Raw genomic sequence first — 20446 nt, forward strand, 5'->3', positions numbered from 1 at the left:
TGTGTGAGATCATACAGCATTTGTCCTTTTGAGACTGGCCTATTTCACCCCTCTGTTGTATACCTTTGGTTGCATGGAATTTTTTCTCTTTATGTTCTGTGGCAGTGGGAGGTAAAGTATATGTCCTGCTTTTAATTCTGAGGACTTGCTTCTCAGTTTTCAAAAACACACTTTAATCTCTAGCTCTCCAATTATCAAGCATTTGCCATGAAATTGAGGCAAGAGACAGAAATGGGGAATTCAGAGAATGGGATCCCACCTCCTCAGATTAAAATCCTAGGCTAAAGCTTGTTTTTCTCTTTCTTCCTCTTTCTTCTTTCTTTCTTTCTTTCTTTCTTTCTTTCTTTCTTTCTTTCTTTCTTTCTTTCTTTCTTTCTTTCTTTCTTTCTTCTCTCTCTCTTCTCTCTCTCTCTCTCTCTCTCTCTCTCTCTCTCTCTCTCTCTCTCTCTCTCTCTCTCTCTCCCCGTCTCTCTCTCTTTTTCTCTTTCCTTCTTTCTTTTTCTTTTTTGTTTTTTTTTTGACTGCATGACTGGAAGGTCCCACTCATGGTTTGGATGCCCATATATTCTGTGGCCGTCCCAGGTTTCCTTGACTATCCTAACATTAGTCAACCCCAAAGAGTTGTTTTGAACCCAAGAAATTTTTTCATTGTTGTTTTAAGGAACAAGTACAGGACAAACTCAGGTTAACAAACACGTTAAACCATCCCATTATTCCTATAATTTAATAAGAAATTAAAATTGTACACCTTCACTGGGCTTGGTGGTGCACACCTGTAATCCTAGAGTCTTGGGAGGCTGAGGCAGGGGGATCACAAGTTCAAAACTAGCCTTAGCAACTTAGTGAGGCCCTGAGAAACTCAGAGAGCGACCCTATCTCAAAATATAACATAAAAAGGCTGGGAATGTGGGCCAGTGATTAAGCACCCCTGGGTTCAATCCCCCAGTACCAAAATAAAAAAAAATTGTACACCTTCAACTGAGTCAGAGACAGAGAACAATCAAGAGGGACTTTCCACTGAATAGTTAGTTCCTCACCAAGACAGTATAAAAATCCCTCGACAGAGTGCCACTAAAGGTATCCTCTTTGGGACCTCTCCCAACCTGTGGGAGCTTTCCTTGCTTGCCTCTAATAAACTGCTACTGAATTTTCACTCTCTCTGTTCTTCATTCTTCAGATATATGAGACAAGAACTCTCCTATGCTCATACCACCCTGTTACAAAATACTTGCCACTCTCTAATATTGCAGACTCTGGAAGAGACAACTCAGACAATGTCAGGATCAAGTTAAGTTCCTGGGTTCTGCACCCCTTCTGCGCACCCTATCACCAGACAAGAGAGGGAATGCTGAGTTATTAGAACATTCACATTAATTCCATAACTGTGTGCTCTCCTGGACTCAGAGTCCTGAGTCAGGTAAGTATTTCAGGACAGTGTGGATGGGGATCTTGTGGGCTCCCAGAATGGCCTTGAAATCACGGGGATTATAATCAGGATTGCATCTCCAGACCCCTTCCAGGGAAGAAGGGTCTTTTTTTCCTGCTTTGGATTTAAAAAAGTAAAGGTACTGAGGATCGAACCCAGGGCCTCGTGCTTGCCAGGCAAGCACTCTACCGACTGAGCTATCTCCCCAGCCCTAAAGGAAGGATTTTGATTGATATGTTTCAAGAGAAGAAATGCTATTATTGGTCCAGCCTGACTCATGAGCCTGCCCCTGACACATCTGGAAGGTCTGTGTCTTGGGGTTTTGCTATCCCAATAACACTGCCACCCTGCTGAGCTGTCAGTCCCACTTTGCAGGGTCTCAAAAATGAGAGTGGCCTGTGAGACATGATTTCATGGGAAATCAAAGCTGGGTTTTGTGATTCCAGGTAGAGAAATTGAGACCTAGAGTAGGGAAATATTTACTGGAGTCACAAAGCAAGTTGGTGGCATGAATGGTTGCTCTGACACACATGGTACCAACTCTTTTGTGAAGCCTTACTGGCTTGGCCAAGTCAGGCCTGGGGTGGTCACCATCTGATGTCACATTTGAGGGCGAGACAGGATTTCTCTTATGCACCTATCTCCAGTGTCCAGGACAAGGCCTAGGTGCTTAATGTACAATTACTGGATTCAGTCAGCCAAGATGAACTCTCCGCCTTGTCCCCAGAAGGTTTGTGGAGTTAACAATGTGGGTTCCAGGTTCTTCTCATCTTTCAGCATAGCAACCCTGCTCTGCTTTCAACCCCAAGACTCTAAGCCATGAAACTGGCTTCTTCAGCTCTCTGCAACCAACTCCTATATTGATGGTTCTAGCTGTACCTTTGCCTTGTGCCCCAGTGTCACAGAGCTGTTAGTCTATGGGATGTGCCAGAGTTTCCCCTCCTGCCCATTGAAGGGTATGGTGCTGCCTCATTACAGCCAACGCAGCATCAATTTTGTAAATTATGAACATTTGTGTTTATAGAGCCCTGTGTGATTTTGGCATGAGTGGCTGATGATTCAGGGGGGCACGTGAGGAAAAGATGAGCCTTATAAATGAAAACTTGCTGAAATGCCCCATTGTAGAGATTTACACTGATCCTTAAATATCAGAGATTAATTTTTTGAAAACATCTATAAAATAAGAGATTTATACCTAAAACAATACCATATACTGTGACAGGAAAGGATTAGAGTCAATTTATTCATGTATTAGTCAAAAACTCAATTTCATATATTGTGCAAAAAAATTAAAACTCTTTCTGCATTTTATTACAAATTATGCATTCTCCATATATGGAGATAAATAATTGATGGCATTACAAATACTTAATCTAGAAAATATTTATTAGGAACAGACAACTCATATTTTATGTGTTTTGTTGAGGACAATATTGCATGCTTTAAAAAATTAATGATGACTTTTTGCATGAGAAAAAAAAAAGCCACTATATCCTAATTTTTTTGTTTAACATCATGTCCAAGCCCAGAAAAAGCAGCTGGGAGGTGAGGCATGGGCCTGGGGGCTGGGACAACTACTCCCTTGATCCTGGCTGTGGATAAACCAGAGCGCCTCAGGTGTCATGGCTCCTAGCTCCAAGACTCTAGCCTGGGAAGGTTCATTTGCAGAGTGCCAGCATATTGTTTTTATTCTTCAAACTCTCCGTGGTTTGTAATTTTAAAATAAGTGTTTCTGACTTGATCTCTGAAAAAGCACTAAGAAATGAGATTTATGGAAAGATTCTCAGAGCCAAGAAATCAGGGCTTAAATTTTGGAGCCCATGAATTATCTGGACCCCTAGCAGGTTTCAGGCTCTGGGTTTGAAGGAAGATGGGCTTTGTGGATGGTATGAATTGGGGTTTTGGCAGAGGGGCAGTGATCCTGCACCTCACAGGCTGCTGAACCTGCCCTTTGGGGTTGGGTGGCCCTGCTACTTTCTTCCCACCTTGTATTGTCTGTGTTATGGGAAGCTCCTAGCCTTTGCCTGGAACTCATCCTTGCCCTGGGCTCCCACAATCATCCCATCTGAGGCCTCTGATGAGAGAGATTGGAGGAAGTAGACAGGGGTCCCAGTACCTTTCAGTCTCCATGCAACTGCTGCAGCTCTGACCACTGCCCTCTGCCCCCACTGTGAGCATGGACGATTGGGTTGGCAACTCAGTGGGGCCCTATGACATTACCCTGGCAATTTCTCATTGCCCCTGTAGCAGTTCACCCTGGGAAGAACTCTGGATTGAGTAAATAACTGCCATATTTATTAAAAAATAAATTTTGTGCCTAATGGAAGTGTTGCATCTATACATAGAAAAATATTTAAAATAAAGACCAAAACAGTTTTCAAAGGCGCCACAATATTAATTATTCATCTTTTACTAATGAAAACATGCTTTTGCAGGCTGTAGGGCTCCCTCCTTCCACATGTGGGTCTCAGGTCTCCCAGGAAGCCTGGCTTGAGGATTGATGGTAGAAGAGGCGGGGGTGAGGGGCCTCTGTGGCAGCCCCCAGGAATCAGTGTAGGTGGCTCTGAGCCTCAGCGTCCCTTGAGTAAAATGGGGATAACAAGGCCCCCATTACAAATACCCTCATGGGTATTTAGTGAGTGTGGGTGCTGGGTCTACCCTGTGGCCAGGTAGGGGCTGCTTTAAGACTTGGGGCTCAGCAGGGGATCAAAGAGATGGACTGGCCTGGAGGAGTGAACAGTGGACACTGGTCATTAGGTGGGTGCTGGTGACCAGTTCACTCCTTTTCCTGGACAGGCCCAGGGAGGTTTGAGGGCTGGGCTAGGTGGTAGAGCTGCCTCCTAGAGGAAAGAAATGGGGACAAAGTCTGGAGACTTGGTTCTGCCAAAATTATTCAATCTAGGGAACATCTGGGTGAACATGGCTCTGAACCAGCCTACCTGAACAAAGGGGGCTACAACTCCCAAGGGAGGGACCAACTTCATGGTAGCCCCATGGCCCAAGAGTTTTTCCCGTCTTGCAGAGCTTTTGGCTCACCTCAATTAATCCCCTCTCTGGTGCTCACTTTCATGGGGTTCAAGCCTACAGAGATTGCCTGCCCCTAGACTGTGACCACGAGGGGGCCTTTCTACCCATGCTTCCTAGGCAGCCCCAGATCTTGCTTAAGGCCTCATTTTTGTGTCCAGAGAAAAACTAGTCTGGTCTCTGTTCAGTGTAATAGTCAGGATGAGTGGGATACGCCCATGTTAAAAACAGTCCCAAACCTAAGGGCCTTAATGCAGCAGAAGAGAATTTCAGGCTCTTGCTGGTCTTGTTCTAAGTCATTGGATGACTCAGAGTCCCTTTGGATGTTCCTAGATTCTGGGCAGGGGGAGAGAGGGAGCCTACCTACAATACCTCACTCCTGCCCAACTTATAGGCCAGAACCTTGCATTTGGTAATGTCCCACCAGGAAGTACCAACCTGGTGGGCTGTTAGCAGGGGCATTTGTGAGATACTTGGAGAGCAGTGACAGACCCTTCCACCCTCCTCTTCCTCCACCTCCCCAGCAGGCTGCAAAGTGCAATTTGCCCACCATGTGCAAAAAGAGAACCTCTTGCATCATTGTTTAACACAGGAACCAAACAAAGCCGGGTTCAGGGCCTGTGAAAAGAGGTCCTATCTAAGGGATCACTGAGCACTTTGCTCCTACATAACCTGGGTCAATTCCAATATGTGGGGAGGCTCAGGATATTTGTTCTTTCATTCATTCATCCACTCATTCATTCATTCATTCATTCACACTCTTGCACATCACTAGGCATACTCTGGTAGGTGGATCTCTTAAGAAGGGAGGGTGCTGATCCTATTAGTCATTCTCAGACTGAGCAAGGGGTCTGGAGTGCCTGGAGGGAGCCTCTCTGTGCTGCAACTGACAGCTGAAGGCTGGCGGGGCACAGGTGGTAACCAGGGCAACGACTCCCCTGGGTGGAAGATGAGCTGTGCCCTCAGGCAGCAGCAGTAGAAGGGAACCCCAGCAGGGGCCTTTGAAGCCCTTCTAGCCCTTGGGGCAGGTAGGGGAGAGGGAAAGGTCCCCAGGGAGGGGCCCAAGCAAGGTGGCTCCATCTCTAGCAGGCTGCCTGTCTTGGTCAGCAAAGGATCTAACCCCCTATGCAGGGGCCCATAGGGTTGTGGAGTGGCATCCTTACTTCTACTGTCCATGGACGGATCCTGACTGGCCACAGTACCCTCCAATATCTGTACTCAGTGTTCCTCTGCTGGGTGTCTCTAAAGTGTAGAAGGAGCCCAGAGGGGCCTGGCCTGTGATTGCCCAGGGTGGCTCACTTGGAAGGCATGTGGGGAGCAGGACTGGAAGTGGTTGGTCTGATTTTAGCTTGTGAGCTGGTGAGGGGAGGTGGCCTGGCCCAATGCCCAGGTGCTCTTTTACCTCCCCTGCCAGCAGGTCTGACCTCGCTGGAAGCATCCCTCAGCTTGGTATGGATTTCCTGTCTTCACTGAGGCTGCTCTGCCAGCTGTGCTCAGGAGCTAAGAGAATGGCCAGGTCCTGTGATGTTTTTCTTTGGTAGTTGGGGCAAGGGCTGTGTGGACCCCATCATTCCATTCCTTCTGCTGGTGGTTCCTTACTTGGCTTGGGGCTACCCAAGCTGGACCTGCCCTAAGTGTGGACAGCTGTCCAGCTTAGGATCTATTTCCTATTCCAGGATAGGATGCTTTGCCCATTCCCCAGGTCAAGAAATGGGTGCCCCTAGCACCACACCAGGGCCTTTAAGATAGAGTGAATGTGATATAAGTTTTTAACTTGGTCTGTGTGTCAGGCATGTAAGTAAATAACCTCACTTAGGAGGCAGTGTGGTGGTGGCAGCCCCAGAGAAGCACATTGGCTATTGGTCACATAGCTGGGTTGGGAAAGGCACACATTCTGCTCCTTGATTTCTCTCACTGGCACTGGGTGGGCTGAGGAGAGGCATGGGGAAACCCTGGAAGAGGAAGAGGAAGACACTGAACTGAGGGGGAGCCAGGACCAGAGGCTGAGATAGAGAGAAGGTGGGGATGTGAAATCAGGAGGGCAGAAGCCATAGTATGGCAGGCAGATATACGTATACACGTGTTTACTTATGTACACGTGTGCAGCATGCCCCACACATGTGCATACAGAGAAACACACATGCACATGTGTGTACACATTGGCAGCATACTCACAGACATACTGCACAAACATAAGACCAGGTCACAGACACATGTGCACATAGGTAGCACACTTAAAGATGTGAACACAGAACATGCTGTGGAGTCTGTGGTGAGAACAGCAGGGGTATCAGGCAGGCAGAGTTGGCTACTTCAGTGATATTGGACCTTGGTAGAAGGGTCTGACTCACCTCCAAAGCCAAAGGGTGGCTGCAAGCCTCTTACTCTGGGGAGGGGTCTCTGAGACTCCCATGTCTACCCTGAAGTGGTTTATGGGAACTGCCAGTACATGATAGGTCTCTGTAGTATGGTCCCTGAGGTTGAGGGTTGCTGGATATGCCCAGGCCCTGCAAGACCCCCATGTCTCCCATCCCAGCAGCAGTGGAATGGGGTGAAAATGGAGAAGGGGAAGGTGGTGGACCATGGGGTACAATTCTCATGCTCAGCTCTTGGTGAAGATGGGCACAAGAAACTGGTGTCCTCAGCACCAGTGAAGATGGGCATAGGTATTCCAGACCTGGCTCAGGGCTCTGTGAGGGTCTCAGGTATCCCAACTCAGGCCTTTGTGGGATCTGTCACTCCCTGAAAGAGAAATTTGATCAAATGTCCTGAGGTTGACTAGGATCCAGGTCTGTGGTCTTTCACACCTGTCTGGGGGCCTGGTCCAGGTCTAGAGTCCTCTAGCAAGGCATGGGAGCTCCTGGGGCTACAGCTCCCAACTGCACAGAGAAGAAAACTGTTGTGTTGTTAAAACAATTTATTTTGCTCTCTAAGAAACTAGCAGCTGTTTATAGTCAGCATGTGGGAGCTGCCCTGGGGGTGATAGATCTAGCCATTCCTTGCCTTCTAGTGAGGACTGACCATTTCAGGTCAGGGAAGGATGGACTGAGCAGGCTACTGGGGCTGAGCTATGGTCTTCCCAGTCACATCCATGTCCCCTTGACCTCTCTCATGATCGGTCACTGGAACTCAGGCACCTTTCTGGGAGAGGGAAACAGTTCAAGATAGAATGGTGCCCTGTGAGACTGATTCATGGTGACTGCAGAGGGAGGGGATCTGGGGTGAGAATTGGTGCTTCGAGTATTGGAATGCAGGGGGATGTCAGGAAGTTCTGCTGAGAAAATGGCTAGGAGCACAAGCCCAGGGGAGGAAGGGAGGAACCAGCAAGTGAAAAGGCCCAGGAATGGGGTGCTGGTAACCAAAAAAAAAAAAAAAAAAAAAAAAAAAAAGTGCTCTGATACCCTTAAACTTGTCCAGGTCTCCTTATCTGTGTCCTGTAAGGGGCATGAGACTGTCTCCCTCCACAGGGTGTATATTCAGGAGGCACTCAAAAACATTTGCTCAATTTGAAAAATGATAGTGATGGAACAGAGTATTTTGAAGTCCAGGACATGCAAATTTAGGGTTCTTCTGCTGCCATCTGCATCCTTGAGCTGGTCTTTCTGGATGTAGATTGAGGGGCTGCCAGTGTTGGAGCCCATGCTTGCAAAGGCTCTGAGGATGTGGGCAGAGGATAAGGTACCTCCTACCTCGGACACCCCTGAGATTCAAAACCTTCTGGGGCTTCCTACTTGCCTATTGCAAGACCTTATAGGGGTGAGGGTGGCTGACTGGAACAGTTCATTTTTCTCCCCAGCACCTGCACCTGCAGAGGCCCATGATCTTCAGAGGGAGGTTTTGAGGCTGGGGAGAGAGTTGCAGTAGGACAGGGTCAGGAAGTGTCTATCAGGTTGGGACAGATAGGGTGATTTTGGTCAGGATTTGGGCACACACAAAGGCTTCCTATGGGGCAATTTAAGGTCAGAGAGACCTGATAAATGCAAGGACATTAGTCAGAGTCTCCCTGTGGGAACTCCTAGGTGCAACTCCTGGTAACATGTCTGAGAAGCCAGATTCTCCCTCCCAGGTCACCAAAGCACAGTGAAATTCTGGCCTGAACAGTCATGGGGTCTTGAGGAGGAAACGTCCCTTGGGCAGTGAGCATTGATTTGGGAGTGACAGAACCAGGGCCTTCAGCCTTAAGGTTCCAACTTTCAGCCAAGGATAAGCCAGAGAAGCCTCCCAGAACAAGGAAGCAGAAGATGAACCCAGGCAAGGAGGCTGAAAATTCTCAACCTGATCCCATAATCTCCCTTGTGCACATAAGCCTTGGATCACAGCTACTTACAAAAAGCCCAAGAGGGACCAGAAAGAGGACAGTAGTGTGCCTTGTAGGTCTCTTGTGGAACAGCTGTTCTCTCTGACTCCCAGTCACCTGAGGAATGTTTCCAATGACCACAACTGGGAAACTTCCTGTCCATATCATTGGATGTCCCTCAACAGGGCCTAGTCATTTCTGGTGCTGCTGTCCCACAACTTTGCAAGGGTCCCATGCTAGGGAAGGGCTTTGTATCTGTTTTTTTACTCTGTTGTAGGGCTAGGGCTTTGTAATCACCCTACCCCATCTCCGGACTCAGCCCTAATGTGGATGTACCCTTCAGGTCAAACTAACCTCTCTCCCACAGTTCACAGCTCAAGGAAGTGATTGCCTGTTGGGGCCAAGATTCTCCAGAAGAATTCGTAGCACCTTCTAATTCTAACAAGTGAATGGTGAGTAACACATCATGTAGTAATGAAGAGCCATGAGAGGCTTTGAAGTGGGACAGGGGTTCTGGAGTCTCTGCGTCTGGAGTCTTCTGGGAATATGCCTCCCCAGCCCACCCATGCACTCTGAACTGGCCACAGGGTCCTCATAGTTCAGGCTGAGCAGTGCCAGGGAGAAGAAGGTTCAGACTGCAGACCCCAACCCAACCTGAGGGCAGGCTTCCTGGCCTGAGCACCATACTCATCCCAGTCCTCACAGATGAGAAAAGTGGAGCCCCTTTCCCATCTTTATCTTCCCAGTGATGAGATGACAATAAATGCTTCTTCCCAGTCATCTAGAGATGACAATAGATGGTAGCACAAGGGTCCTTCCTGGGGCTGGCATGTCAGGAAAAATCCACTCTCAGGCAGCTTGGTACCCACGACTGGAGCTGGAATATTCCCATGGGGAGCTGAGCTAGGAGCTGCATCTGGGGTGAGGGTCCCTGTGCTCATGGTTTCTGGACTGGGCTCCCACATGTGTTGCATGTTGAAGAAGGAGGCCATATGTGAGAAATCAGGTGAGAAACAGGCCCCTCAAATGGAAGATCCCAAATGGGGAGACCTAGACAGGGGAAACCTCAAGAAAACAAATTTGTGAAAATCTCTACCCCAAAAGATGATGGGCTGGCTGACATGGTGGTTCTGTACTTGAATCATCCCTCTGAGCACCATGCATACATGGGCCTATGTAACAACCCATGCATAGAGTGTGGCTTGTCCCTTCCCAGGCCCCACCTCCAGTGCTGGGCTATGACTGGAGCCTGGTTTCTTGGGGAGCACAGAGGATTTGGCATCTCAGCTTCAAGGCTCCTGTCCTTGCCAGCATTGCTGTGATTCACACCCATACCATGTTACAGAAAGGACAACTGAGGCCTGTGGTCAGTTATTTAGGAACATCAAAGCCCCCGCCAGCAGCAGGTGGCCAGCCTGAAGTCCTTCCCATCTTCCTCCTAGGCCTTGTCCACCCATCTGAGACTTTACTTGTAGTTTCTCCAGTTATCAAAACCACATTTATTCTTGGTTGTTTTTGCTGAGTTCTCTCCATTTGAGGAGCAGCACTTTGGGATCTATGTCCTAAATGTACCCAACATATGAGTCACTCAGGACACTGGATCAGTCTCAGATCCCCCAAATGTGCCAACCTATCCTCTAGCAAAGGGAGCTAGACTCAAGTTTTTAACAAGAACCCAGAGATTCCATGAATTGGGCAAGTTGGGGTTGGGAAGAATTGGTTTTGGAGGAGCCTTTATGTTTTGCCCGGTTCTCAACAAAGGTTGTATGACTGGCTTCAAGGCAGTTGAAATCTTGCTGCTCTTGGGTCTTGCTGCCCAGGCTAGTCCTTGCCTGATGCTAATGGCACCCATTGGCTTAGCCTCATACTTTTGGGCATGGAACTGGGCTCCCTGAATCTCTGAGGAACTGTTGGACCCTGAACCAAACAATGGCTTTGAGCAGGTGAGTTTGTGCACTCCCACCCCAGGATTTTCACCCTTCTCTGCTTCTGCTGTGGGACTCCCAGGGCCTGGGAGCTCTTTTGGCTGCACTGGCCTTTCCACTACCTCCAGCTTCAAGCAGATAGTGCCGACATCAACAGAACAGGTAACAAGGTGCCCAATTAGGAGGGGAAGCATGGAGGCAGGGCAGGCTCTGCCCAGTACACAGATAGCACTCAGGACTGGCCAGTCAGGGGAGGTCACATACAACCTCAGTCACCAACCTCAGCCCTTGGAATGTACAGCTCTGTGGTGATAATGTTGGGTGGCAGGGGAAGTGCCAAGCCTGCCAGGACTCTTACCCAATGTGTCTGGGTGCAGGAAATACCACACAGGGACACTGTCCTGAAAAGTCATCCAAGGACTTCAGAGGTCACCAGAAGTCCCCACTGACACTTCTTCTTTGGGGTCTCAGGGAGCAATGGAGGGTTAGGTTCAAATGGAGGCCCCAGTGCACTTCTGGGCTGGGTGCCGGCTCTGGAGTGCCAGACAGCCATGGTAGAAAAGAGCAGGGCCTACCCATGTGCCTGGGGCACGGGTCTATCTCACAGGGACTTGGGACCAGGATGCTGCACGTGACACCCTTTACCAGGCCAGGGGTCCCCTGAGTCACAAATCCCAAGTATAGAAGCATGCTATTTTCTTTTCAGACTGATCATATAGGGGAGGAGCCATAAATCCCACCCCAAGGACCAAGAAGGAGGGCTATTACTCTATTTAGAGGGGGACTTCAGGGTAGGTCTTCCTGAATGACTAAGCTCCTCCTTTCTGCCAATTAAGGGTAGTTGGAACTGTTTGGAAATTGAAGAAACTGACATGAGGTGAGGGAGGGGCCCAACTACCTTGCCGTCCCAGGCAGTGCCTGGGCCAAGCCTAGGCTCTACCCTGCCCTGCCTGGACTGGTCCCTGGGGTCTAAAGGTCTGGAGTGTGGGTTTCAGGGAGCAGGCTGCAGGACCTGGTGGAAATGGGCTGGGCCATAGGACCTTGTGGATTTTATTGATCTCCTTCCCTGGGTATCATCACTCACTCCTGGGTTCAGCTTTCCCAGGACTTGGCCTAGGCATGGGACTAGAAGAGTGACTGGGAGAGTGAATCCTGCAGGAGATGGGTGTGGTTACTAAGGGCCCTTCTGAAGGTCTAACAGGTGGATGAATGACTGAGCCTGTCTGCCCTGTAGCCAGCTGCAGAGGAGCTGTGATGTGGGCATAGGACAAAGGCCAAGTACCTGAGCATCTGTTGTAGATAGTTGAGGCTGGAAGCCAGAGACCCCTTCAACTCACTTAGCGAGTGGAAACTCTTCGGGAAAGCCCCTAGTGGGTGCAAGCCTCCCTTGGGTGGCAGGCTTTTCCTCATTAAGGTGTTCTCAGTGCATATGACAGAGCCACAACTGGGGGATTTCCTGCCACATCCTACCACTACCTTGGTAGGCACCAAGGGCAAGGTACACTCCCAGATGTGGCTGGCAGGGGTCATGGATATGTTGAAACTGGAAGGAGAAGGGGTCACCAACATGCCAGGACTCAGTGAGTTCCTAGCCATACCCTCTCCTTCCTACTTTAATCACTCTCCCACAGGCCTGGGCCAGTGAATACAGAGCTCATGAATTGGAGAGCCGACCAAGGAGGTCCTACATGGAGAAGGCCCATCTTGTCTTCACTGGGCCCAGCCTAGGGAGGGGTTTCATCCTCTACCCTTATCTTGTGGTCATGGACTGTTCCATGAACGCATCCCACCTTATCCCCAATGCAGTGTCTTTTTCTTACATGTCATTCTTGGAACATCCCACTCCAGAGCCCAGCTTAGCTCTTGCTGAGGATGCTCAACTCATGTCCTCTGCCAACCCTCAAGTTCCCTGTAGGCTGGGTACTGTACAGCCTTAGGAAGATGAGGGACTGAGTGGGGTGGTGAGCCCTTCTCAGTACAGTTTTTTGTTTGTTTTGGGGTGCTGAGGATTGAACCCAAGGCCTTTCATATGCTAGGCAAACACTCTATCACTGAGCTACATTCCCAGATCTTTCTCTCCTTAGTACTGAAGACCACCCACACTTGAAGCCACAGCAGCAGTGGTTTCAGCTGGAGAAAGAGGGTAGGAGAGACAAAATCGTGTGGGAAGAAGGGTCAGGCAAGCCTCCCATTCAATTCTCTCCACACAAGGGCTCATGGAAGGGTGGGAATGCCACTTACTCTCTACATGGCTTTGCCTACCTAAGGAGGTGGTTCTAGGACATTGGCCACCACAGTCTGGGTGTCCATGGAGCTGAGATATTTTTAGACCCTCTCTGAATATAGAGGCTCTTGGGGGTCATTTGGGGTAGAAGGTGAGAGGTTCCTGGTGCCTGGTTTTAGGAGGTGGAGGACACTGTCCCCTGCATCCTCCATTTTGGGATAGCTGTCTCACAATACTGTGTGTTCTCCAGGCCTGAGAGGGCAGGGACCGGTGTGACAGCTCTAGGTCTCCTGGGCCTTGCCTCCTCTATTCCAACTCATGCCTGTCCCTAGTACCTGGATGTGAGCACCACCCCCACCCCCTGTGAGCCCATCCATATTAGCTGCTGTGCTTCTCGCTGATTTTGCAAGTCAAATCCTACATTATTGAGCTCCTGCTTTCCTACAGTTTGATATATGGTGAGCTGGAGGACAACTGGGAGCAGGGAAGGCACTGTGATGTTGTGGCAGCAGCTGCCCAGCAAGGAGACCTGGGACCTCAGAGGCAAGGAGGGAAAACTCTGAAGCCCCATCCTTCTACAGGCATCTAGGATCACTCCCACCCTGCCCACTGACCTGGCTTAGTATTGTTATCATGGGGTCATATCCCAGGACTGTCCTAACCCCACCAAGGGGCCATTATACTCAGGTGAATAGTATGGTCCCTCCCTCACTGGGGAGGACTTTTTACTCTCCTGCCTCAGGGTCCCTGCAAAGGTTGTTCTTTCTGGACGCAGCCTTTTCCAGACTTCTTGCTTAGCCAAGTGGAGGGGTGGGATGATTTCTTCTTTTCATGGATCCTAAGGGATGAAGCAGCTGTGAGGGTGTGCAGCTGAGCATTCAGATCAGAGGAGGACATTGGCCACCTCAGCCTGGGTGCCCATAGAGCTGAGATATTTTTAGGCCCTCTCTGAAGGTAGAGGCTCTTGGGGGTCATTTGGGGTAGAAGGTGAGAGGTTACTGGTGCCTGGGTGCTTTGGCTCCTGGCCCTGTGGTCTGTCTACAGTTTTCTGTCTCTCTAAGTCCTACTTACCTCCTCATACTCACATTGGGGAGAGTGGAGCCCATCCCTCAGGGGCCACAGGAGAGAGACAGCCCAAATGACACAATGGACAACATGGTGTGCTTCTAGGATGTCCCATGGAGGAGTAGGCTCAGGTTGGACCCTCAGTTGAACCATCCATTCACTCTGTTTCTGGCTGGTCCTGTGGTCTGAGGATGGTAGATGCTGTTCCAACGTCACAGTTGCTTTCAGTCTCCTCTCTAGACTGAAGAAGGCTTTCCAGAAGCTGTTGGTACTCTCTCTTCTTTAGGTTCTCGGCCAGGTCAAATACATGCTTGACACTCACCTGTCATACCCAGGAGATGGGGCCACCTGACTGGACTTGGATGGAGTCACCCCAGGTGATTTGGGGGTGTCTAACCCATACCTAACATAATTAGAGCTCCAGTGGGCCACACAACCAAGTGGAGTGTAATCAGGACTAATTTTCAGGTAGTGGTGGCCCCAGAGTATGTAGGACTCATTGGAGTGGAGAAGCCCAGGTGTAGAATTCTGTGCCTTTCCTCTTGGAGCACTTACAACCCTGGCACATGGGGACTCTGCCTTATATGCCAGCCTCTTGGCCTAGCAAACCTTGTGCACCAGAACTGGTTCTCACAGGGCTTAGGTACTGATATCAGATCAACATGAAAGTTGAATGGACTGGGGGATCCTCACTCTTCACCAGTTCTGGGGTGGGGGAACTTTTGTCAGTCAAGGTGCAGTGACTGAAGGTACTAGGTCTTTCTCCAGGCTGTCTCAGCAAGTGGTTCCAAAGTGGCTGTCCCTGCAGCCTCCTGAGATGTTTGTTTCACTCTGTGGAGACACTTTGGCTTTCTGACTGGCCCAGAAGTGCCCCATGCCCATGGTGAGGGGAATGGGTGGGTGAGGGCCCCATTGTTTAGTCTCATAGTGGGGGTGCTCAGGGCAGGGTTAGCTGATTCCCCAGTGCCTGCCTAAGGCTTCTGTGGGGGAGAGTGCCAGGTGTTCCCACACCAGGGCAAGTATTTTTTACTTTTGGAGTGTAAGATATGGCAGCTTCTGTGTGGTTGTTTATTGAGATCAGACTTTACAGACTAGGCCTTGTAGGGTGGCAACATCTGCACATTCTTAGGTTAATTAATGTGGGTAGTAGGCTTGGGTGCAATCTTGCCCATTCAACCCCAGTCCCCAAGGCATGATGACCCCATGTCTTGGGGTCCTCTGTAGGTAAGCAGGTGGGGCCAACATCCTCTGAGTCCCTTGCCTGGGCCCCTGAACAGACCAGAAAGAGCAGTGGTGCCAGGAGGGACCCAGGAAGTTAATACCAAAGGCTTCTCCAAGTGTGGCAGGACTGGGAGCCATAGCGTGATTCTCCTGGCCTAGGGGTTCCCATTCATGTCAGGCTTAGATGCTTCACTGTCAATTTGTACGTTTGTAGGGACTGGTGGGGTCCTTGGATGAAGGTGGGGAAGGGCAGAGCCCTGAATAGTGATGACTGTGGATGAGAAGGTGGTAAGGCCATGCCTCCCATGGACCCCACCAGAATAGGGTTTGTTGAAGGGAAGAGTAGGACCTCTATTGAATGGAGTATGTGGCAGGTGCACAGATGGACAGGCACAAAGGGACAGATTGACAGGCCATTAACTTAGACATTCTAGTCAGAGAAAATAGAGGGAGAGCTCAGTTGTGACTGGGCTGGCAGATCTGCAGGTGACATAAGCAGGACCCCAGAGTGGAGAAGTGGGACTAGGAGCCAGGGAGGGCCAGCAGGAGAGAGCGTCAAGGGGGCAGGTCTAGCAAAGGGACCTCAGGGAGGGTGTCTAAGGCTGAGGCCACCCTCCCCAGCTCCTGCTGCTGAGGCTGGGACCATTTTACTCCCCCCACTAGATGCAGTGACTGCCTCCCAGAAGCTTCGGGCACTCCTGGAGGCTGCAGGCCCCTGTCCCCACCTCCACTCTCTGCTCCATCATTTTTCAAAAATAATTGCTTTGCAGCTGCATCAGGCTATGCCTCTGCCCCTCCCTGCAAGTTGCCCCACACCCCAGGTCACCAGCTTGGTGTCCGGAGACTCTCAGGCTAGCCTCACTGGCAGCTGTGTGTATTAAGGTGTTTTCCCTGCAAGGTCTTCATCATTCCCTAATTGTTCACATTTATTTTTCTCCTTCCTTGGTGAGCAACCCCTGCAAGCCTTGGCGGCATCATTAATGTGGCTTCAATGCTCCTGTGTTGGGAGAGGACTGCCCCCGCCCCATCGGCCAAGCTGCCGCTCCTCTGCCCGCCCCGAGATGGATGTTTCTTTATTGCCCATAAATCTCTGCACAGCCCTTTGTGAAGACAAATCGGAGGCCTCCTGTTCCCCAGTGTTTGTAGGGGACGGTCGGCGGTGGGTTTAATTAGCCCTCAGCACAGGCAGGAACAGCTCTGGAGAGGCTAGGTGTTGGCCAGCATCATGCAGTGTCTGCTGAAGGGGCTGTTCTTTGCCCTCTCCCTTTGTCTAGGGGAACTGAGGCTGGGCCATGTGAGTGAGCAATATGCTGCTCTTCCCTCACACATTCATCTGTGTAGACTCCACATGCCAGATCATGTAACTTGTCTTCCCCGTGCCCACATGGCCGGTTGGCAGTCCAGGCCTATGCTTGCCCAGGAGGCCCAGGGAGCCATGCTGATGGCTGCAGGAGTGCCCCTGCCTACCCCCAGGAAGAAGGTCTATGAATTCTACTCAGCACACAGTAGGTACTTAATAAATGCATGGTGAACTGGTTGAATATCTGGATGAATGGGCCCTGCACCTCCCGCTCCCTCTCCATCAAGCCCAACCAGAGCACTCACTGGTCAAGAGGGCAGAACCCTTAGGGAGTTGGGTGTTCACTGACACCACAGCAGCTGGCTCTGCTGCTTGTGGTCAATAGGCCTGCTCCCTGCCTCCCACCATCATATGAATCTGCTGCCAGAACAAGGGACATGTGTGTGTATAATGCTCAGAACATCAGGCTGTCATAGCCAGCTCCAAGTGACCCCACAGGGAATGAGGTGTTCTTGGTTGGCCAGGCCCAGCCCAATCTGGTTGCACCATTTGTTACAGAGTCTTGAGGGACTCCCTTGACATGCTTGGGGCTGGGAATCCAGGTGTGAGTTTGGTACTATTATCTGAGGGCTAAGAAGACAGGTTGCTGGGTAGGAGGATGCCTAAAGGGAGGGATAATATAGCAGAAGGGCCCTATCTGATCCCTGCTGGGGACCTTAGCTATCAGAGCAATCTGGTAGTCCCTCCAGTGCTGCCCCATAGCAGAGATTGCTTCCACAAGGGTTTATTCATTCCTCACAACAGCCAGGAAAACTAAGGGCAGTACCTAGGCATTGCAGCACAGAGGTGGGTTGGGGGACAACCTACCTGTAGGGGCTACAGCAGAGATGTGCTCTGGCAGGTCCCCCATGCCCCCAGGAGTAGATGTTAGCACCAGACCCTAACTCTGGGCAGGCCTCAGCCAGCAGAGCCATTTTCAGCCTCCAGACCCAGAGTTGGTGCTGTAGGGGAGCCTCAGGAACACCAAGTCCCATCACATACAACATCCCAACAAAAGCACAGCTCTGGAGGCCACCATACCCACCTTCATCACATCCCCTCTCCATGGCCTCCCAGCAGTGAGGCCTTCATGATCCGTCTCTGAGGGACACTCATCACCTGTCTTCTTGGGGCCACTTGGGCCTTGTATTGGGAAATCTGCCAAGCCCCCAGACTGTGATATGCTAGGGATCCAGGCCTGTCTGACAAGGGCCCAGGGGTCTAGGGCAGCCTCAACCTGGCACAGGTTGGGGAAAGAGCAAATTAAGAGCAAGGTGAGCAGGACCAAGTAAGGAACTGGAGCATGAAGCTGGTCAGCAGAGGGCTGAGAAGTTGAGTTTAAGGCCGAGCCTCCCCCTGTAGCTGGAAATGGCCTGGAGGCCACTTGACCAGACACAGAATTACCATGGTCGTGTGTTCCCCATAACCTAGAGTGTGTCTCCTCTCCCAAGCAACAAACCCAGGCGGAGAGATTGACACTCAGAATCCTGTGACATCCCTGGGTGTCAGAGTGAAGAGGTTACATAATGCTTTAAATCAGAGCCGTGGTTCACAGCTAGGCATCTGAACAAATGTGGCCTCATGCCCAATCTTACCTGGACATGTCACTTCATGTCTCTGGTCCTATTTCCTTGTCTGCACACTAGGGACATCAGCAGTGTGTTCCTATGAGGACTTGAGTGTGAGGTCCTGCCCCACGTTGTGAGGCTGAGAACTGAAGCAGTGGCCTGTGACTGATACATGTGTCCCCCTGTTGTGAGAAGTGGGCCTTACCCTTCTGTTGCTGTGGCTAGTCCCTGGACCTCAGCTCATCTAACAAATAAACTCTCACTTCCCTCCAAACATGTTTCTGGCATGTTCTTGGTCTCACTGGACATTAGTTGATCATCAGCTGCTGAACATTCTGCTGCTTCTATTATTTCAGAACTAATTTAAGGATTAAAATATAATTCTCCCAATTACTGTGCAAAGCCCAGGGCAGACAGATAAACAGGGGGCAGGTGCTGCTGTCTGAGGCTAGCTATGCAGCCTCTAGGCAGCTCCAGGGATACCTTAGTCCCCAGAGGGCTAGCAGTGGTACCTCACTGCCCTCCCAGTGCTCCAGGGATTGGGGTCATTGCTGCCTGAGATTGACCTTCAGGAGCAGCCCTGCCCTGAGCCCAGTGTCTTGAGGGCTGTTTGCTCCTGGCTTATTTACCCCAAGTGGATGCAGCTACTATAAACTCAGCTCCAGATGTCAACCTCTACTGATTATGGTTGGTGGCATGGCTCTAGTAGGGCCTGGAACAAAAGAATGAGCCTGTGAACTGTGAAGGAGTCTGTCCACAGGGAGTTCTGTGGCTGGCCTGGCATCCTTGGATGAGGTCCAGGAGCATCCATGGTACACCATCAGTGGGTATCCAGGGGGAGGTTGACATGCTCAACAGTGCTTCACTTGGCTTTAATTAGTTTCCTGCTTAGGCCTGAGGGTCCTGGAGAACAAGGTTGGACATTAGCCGGCGGCCCACCCAAGCAGTCTAATACCTGACTTAGGGAACCAGCTGGTCCACGGCTGGGCAGATGGGGATGAGGAGGGGTTAGGATGGGCAAGAGCTGATCCCCCAGGTTCTAGCCCAGCACCCCACCCCCTCCTGGCCCCTCGTCATCACCGGCCGGTGATCTCATCTCTTCCTGGGCTGTAAATATCACCCAACGCTCACGACTCCCAAATGTGTCCTCCAGCCAGGCCCCTCTCTTGAGCTCAGCCTGCACAGCCCACGCGACACCCCCGCCCAGATGTCTCCCGGGCCTCAACAAGGCGGCCGCTCCTCCTGGCACCCCCACCTCAGGGACCGGCGCCCCGTGCTGGCTGCTTAGGGCAGACGCCTGGGAGCCCTGCCCGCCGCCTCCGCCCCATCCTGTTAAGTCCAACTCCAAACACATCTACTGCCTTCTGTATCCTCCCACCCTTCTCTTCAGGACTGGCCAGACTATTGTCGACCACCTCCCATCCCTAAGCCTCTACTGTGCATGCATCTGCCAGAGGGACCATCTGCCAGAGGGACCATCTCAGGGACACTGCCTCATCTCACTATGAACCCTACATCCTCTGGGCACCCTGTCTTGTTGCTTCACCTTTACCTTTTGTGTCACCTCCCCAGGCAGGCTCTGTCAGCCCATTGTCCCTACTAACTTGACATGCCCTGGATTTCTCCTTTAAGGGAAAAAGAGTGTGCAGAGCCCCAAAGGACAGGCTAGGGTCTCTGTTGTTATATAGAAGGACCCAGATTGGGGACCTGGGGCTGTCATCTTGGTCATAGTTTTGTGTTCAGTCTTACAGCCTCCTGATTTACCACAGGGGGTTGGCTCTCAGCCCTCACCTGAAAGTCAGTTGTTGGTGACAGCACAGAAAGCAACCTGAGGCTAGACAGGTGCCTCTCAGTGAGGAGTGGGTGCAGCATATGTAGTGAGATCCCTGTCCCAGGAGGCATACAAGGAGGGATGGGATTTGCTGTCTTGCAAGTCACTAAAGATATCAATAACCACTGCACATGGTTCGTGCAGGTGGGCCTCAAGATTCTTTGCAAATGGGAGTTTTCCTGATCCTGACCCACATGCAGGAGCCCCACCAGCCCATGCAGAGTCCTGCCCCTACCTCAGACCTAGCAGTTTGGCTTTGTCTTCTAGGATGTGGCAGGGGCCACTTGGGAGAAAACCAGATGGAGAAATCCCTGTCCACTCTTCCTCTGCCCATCAGGGCAGACAGACTTCTGGGGTACAAGGGAACACTAATGGTGGGGCTTATAGGCACAGTGCAGACACTAACATCTCTACATCATGCTGTTCATAGAGCTGTCTCTGCTAGGGTTTTCAAGAAAGAAATGTGATCTCCTGGGGCTGAGAGAGACTGGGACAGAGACTTGGGTAAATAGCATTCTCACCTACT

General features: G+C 50.7%; 1 non-coding gene across 1 annotated transcript; it reads right to left on the reverse strand.

Annotated features, from left to right (window-relative positions):
- Positions 1-1560: 1560 nt before the first annotated feature.
- Positions 1561-1633, reverse strand: Trnaa-ggc (transfer RNA alanine (anticodon GGC)). The gene has a single exon. It is a non-coding gene; the product is annotated as a tRNA-Ala (tRNA).
- Positions 1634-20446: the final 18813 nt, after the last annotated feature.

Source organism: Sciurus carolinensis, chromosome 8 (assembly GCF_902686445.1).
Source record: "Sciurus carolinensis chromosome 8, mSciCar1.2, whole genome shotgun sequence".
Lineage (NCBI taxonomy): Eukaryota > Metazoa > Chordata > Mammalia > Rodentia > Sciuridae > Sciurus > Sciurus carolinensis.